General features: G+C 37.5%; 1 protein-coding gene across 1 annotated transcript in view; it reads left to right on the plus strand.

Moving 5' to 3' along the window:
* Positions 1 to 5,000, plus strand: part of LOC143027169 (uncharacterized) — a 725,227-nt gene that overhangs the window by 16,997 nt on the left and 703,230 nt on the right. The gene's annotated exons all lie outside the window — the stretch shown is intronic.

Here is a 5,000-nt window from a genome sequence, read left to right on the forward strand (position 1 = left end):
CCCATCACTCTTTTCAATTCCTTCCAAGGCAGACTATTCAATTCGATCATAGAGACAGATAGCCACAACAACGACAAGAATTAGTTATCACAATTCTTAGTTGAGAAACGATGCTAAGTAGCCCCAAAACAATCAAATATTTTAGACTGAATGATTGTTCTCTAGTCTCCCAAGGAGCTATAATCTCACTTTGTCACGTGATCTCCAGATCCAGATCGTAACAGAAAACAACCAAACTTACTTAGACAAACTAGAACAATGTCTTCGAGAAACAAAAAACATAATTGAAGCCTTCCATAAGAAATCACCAGTAGCATTACCGACTTCAGACAACCATGAATTAAAACATATTCAACAATATAACTGATAACTGAATGTCCAAACTCCTCCATAAGAAATTCTAGTCCTCACTTTTGATGCGTAACCTTCAGCCCATTTATCAGGCTTAGCATTGCAAATCACTAAGAGAACAGATATACGAAGATTAGCATGCACGGGTTTCAGTTAGAAGAAAGACACTCTAATCACAATGTACATTAATTTCTTGACAACCACACTCGATTACGTTTTCTATTCATAGTTCCCAGAATCAAGACAGACGACGTACAAACTGCGCAAAACAAAGCAGTATGCACCATAACCTACCCATACTTTAGAACATCACATGAAAATGATAGATGCACTATTATTATTTTAATTTTTATGATTATTACTATCATTATTATTATTATTACTATTATTATTATTATCATTATTATTATTATTATTATTATTATTATTATTATTATTATTATTATTATCATTATTATTATTATTATTATTATTATTATTATTATTACTATTATTATTATTATTACTATTATTATTATCATCATTACTATTATTACTGTTATTATTATTGCTATATATATATATACACGAGTACATGTATATGTATATATATATATATATATATATATATATATATATGTGTGTATATATATATATATATATATATGAGTGTATATATATATATATATATATATATATATGCACAAGTATCACAAAACACACGTGACTACATGCATATATATATGTATACATATGCATGTATAAGGAGGGAGACATATTTACTTTGGTGCAGATTGCATCTATATCGACAGGATTGTAGTATTGTTCAACTTGTTCGTATCTGTTTTCTAATTAAAACTCTTCCTTCTGGAGGGAGAGCGTAGACGACTCCATAATTACCCATATATTTTGACGTTTCATCTAAAAGAGTTCGCATCAGAAACATCTGTACGAAATAAGTAGCATAAATGTAACACAGTTTCCTTCAAATGTTACACTTTGTACAATTTGTTTGTTACACTTGTTCCTAATGATGTCTCATTGAAGATGGAAGGTTGAAATACATTGGTAATTATAGAGAACGCCTATATGCTCTGGTTTGTTCTCTTTGTTCTTCGTACCTCCTGAAGGGGAGTGAAATAGATTGTGCTAAGTTGGAAGGCAGGTTCAAGCAATGTGAAAAAAGAAGTTCCACTTTTATAGTGCCTCTGAGAAGACTGAAACCTTCCCATACAATCCACAACCCACGTAGTTCCGCTAGGTCTTATGAATCGTTTTCTACCACTGGAGGAAGAAGAGGGGAAACAATGGTCGGTTGCTGGAGTCTCTCCATCGTGCTAAGTTCTGACACTTAACGGCAACGAAAGACTGGCTCGTAGTATCGTTAACGGTGCACAAGCTATCACAGAACCCAGGTAGCTAAACAAGGCTGTCTCAGTTGTTCATAACATAAGAACATAACATAGCATAAGAATGAAGGAGAGTGCAAGAGACCATAAGGCCTACACTAGGCAGCTTCGTATCCACCACCACCTGTCATCTCCACCCATAAAGTTGTCTAATCGTTGTTCATACGAGAAACGAAACCGTGAGAAAATATTAGAAGGTCATAGTTAGAAACGAGTTTCTTCTTCGGGACCTTAAAGAACGTGGTGGTCTTCACGTAGTCTGTGGAGTTCTTCTAAGGTCTTCTAGAAGAGCAGAGCTGTGGGCATTAGTGAGAAAATATCTCAGCAGAACACGCAAATGAAATTCCCTTTTATTTTCCATCCTCGTCGTCTGTTTGACCAGCGTCATGACCTTTGTGCTTCTAACGGAGTTCACCTCACTCCCGTATTCTGTTGTAAACAAGTTAATCATTTAAGGTCAAGGTAAAAAATGGTAGCAGAGCTAGATGTAGTTAAGAAACCATTGTAGGACTAGATCTGGAATGCAAAAACGGCCAAACAAATATTTGACCAACATCATGACCTTTATGCTTCTAACGTAGTTTCACCTCGCTCGTATTCTGTTGTAAACCAGTTAATCTTTTAGGGTCAAGGTAAAAAATGGTAGCAGAGCTGGATGTAGTTAAGAAACCATTGTAGGACTAGATCAGGAATGCAAGAACGGCCCAACAAAAATCGTTGTACATGACTCCTCTTTCAAAAAACATTAGCCTCAATATCAACAGTACGAAAAACAAATATTATGAAGGCTAAGCGTACATGAAAATTGAAAACCTTAATAGGATAGATATAGTTGAGTGGTTAGGTTTTCGAAACCTAGCATTTCGGGGTTCTAAGATTTTCATTAAGATGGGAATGACAAGGAATGAGATGTTCTTTTATTTGTCAAATGGCATACCAGTGGCTATGAATTTGGGACGCTAAAGTAAAAAAAAAAAAAAATGATACTTCATGTGTTCACTCTCAAACTAACAAAAATAAATGTTTAAGTATGTGTGTGTGTGTGTGTGTGTGTGTGTGTGTGTGTGTGTGTGTGTGTGTGTGTGTGTGTGTGTGTGTATGTGTGTGTGTGTGTGTGTGTGTGTGTGTATTCACTTGGTCTTTGGATCACGTGTTGGACTCGTGATCGACAGCTATTTCCCTCCTGGAAGAGAGCTCAGAGCTCGTAGGTCCGATCTATGGGTAATGCTATGACCTTGCACACACACACACACACCCAACTCCCCGCCCACGAGAGTCAGAGTAACGACCCGAGGCACAGCGATACCGAAATAATTTCGGCCCTGGACAGGATTCGAACTGGGTGCTGGGAGCATTTCTGCTTCCCAGTTCAGCGCTCTACCAACTATGCCACCGTGTGTGTGTGTGTGTGTGTGTGTGTGTGTGTGTGTGTGTGTGTGTGTGTGTGTGTGTGTGTGTGTGTGTGTGTGTATGTACGAGTGTGCGTTTATATGTATTCATATTTATATGTATCCCAATATATATATATGAAAATTATAGTATGTATTAGTTAATCGTATGAAGTTTCATTTCTCTAATCATATATATATTCACGAACCAACTGCAACCGACAATAGTCCTTGGGCCTACCTTGACCTTGAATCTCTATGAGGAAACATCAGGCTTGTGTGATTATAGTACTTATAGCATGCCACCAACAGGTTGGAAGAATAGGAGGAGGAGGAGGAGGAGGAGGAAGAGGAGGAGGAGAGGGGAGGCAGTCGTTATTTGTCATTGCCCTTTATGTGGTTAGGGAAGAAATAAGATTAATTAATAAGAACTCCTGTCTCCGATCCGGTACATGATGCCAACCCATACGAGGGGCCTCCGAGAGGGAGTAAGGATATAAGTCTGTTGTTTTCACGTTGGGGGATAATTTACCGTCTGAGGTGTAATAAGGTGTTTCAAAGGGATAACAGAGGGGTGGGTGAAATATACGAGGACTTTAGAAAGCCAAGAAAATAGCGCGGTACCATGTATCAGATTATTCTGTAAAGTGTGCCATTAATCATCCGATCCGTCCGTTGCCCCAGGTCCACTGCAGGAGATCCACGACCCACAGGTAACCGGCAACAGGTACAGGATTGGATTATAAAGCACATAAAGAAAAAACTTTTTTTCTGTTTTCTGGGTGAGGCGGTGGAATAGAAGGTCCTCGCTTTCTTCTGTGTGGTGGTTACTTCTTGAGCTCATTGCTTCTGTGGTACTATCTTAATGCTGGATATTTCTCTGAATACAATCGTGCTAGGTTGGTAGGTACCTCTCTTTGGAGATATTTTTCCGTGGAGTTATTGTGGAGGAGTTTGGTGGAGAAGGATGATGGTAGTCACTCTTGGAGTACTTGTTTATGATCTGAGAGTGTGTTTTTATATGGAAGTGTTGTGTGATGCAGGTGGAAGTCTATAGATATTTGAGTAGGATGCTGCTGGTGTATCTTTTCACTAGTTTATGCTCCTTTTTTGTGATGTAATGAGATGGGTAAGAGGGATGAGAACTTTTGCAAAGAACTGTGTTCCTATAATTTTCATGTGATGTCCTACGGATTTTTTTTTTTTTTGTTTTTTCAGGTGTTCTGTTGGAACATATCCGGTTCATCCTTTGAGTAATTCCAGTCCTTTACTTTTTATAGTTTGTTTAGTGCCAATGTTTGTTTTCCTAACTGGTGTGGTGTGTGGCATATAAATGCTACAATTATTATATGTAGTTTTCTTCACATGTTTTTGAATTGTGATGATTTCAACTATGATGCGTTTTAGTGTTTGTATAGTTTGTTTTGTTTTACTGGTGAAATGAATCATGTATTATAATAATGTTATGAGTCTGTTCTTGTGTTGATTGTCGTTTTCCTAAACTGTTGTATATTTAGCAAATGTGGGAAGTGTGAGCTGTGATGTTTAATCCTCTATTAGAGCCCTACGGGTGCAGTTAATGTTTAATTGTAATATGTTTAGTGTCTGTGTTCTGGAATATATTTTGGGTTCGTTTTTCTGCAAGAATGTTTTTGGATGCACGTGTTAATGTGTGCTGGCTAAACCTTCAACTCTTTGTCTATTGTTTTGTATTGGCAAGTGTGGTGCATGTCAGCTGGACCCATGTTTAGTATGATTTACGCTCGATGAAAGTATGTAAATAACTTACAGTTTTTATGCAGGTAGAATATGCGTATAATGAACCTCCGTTGGTTTCCATGTCTTCGGGTAGGAGGAGGTGTGAAAGAAGTGT

Source organism: Oratosquilla oratoria, chromosome 7, assembly GCF_046742065.1.
Source record: "Oratosquilla oratoria isolate Oo_2021 chromosome 7, ASM4674206v1, whole genome shotgun sequence".
Taxonomy (NCBI): Eukaryota; Metazoa; Arthropoda; class Malacostraca; order Stomatopoda; family Squillidae; genus Oratosquilla; species Oratosquilla oratoria.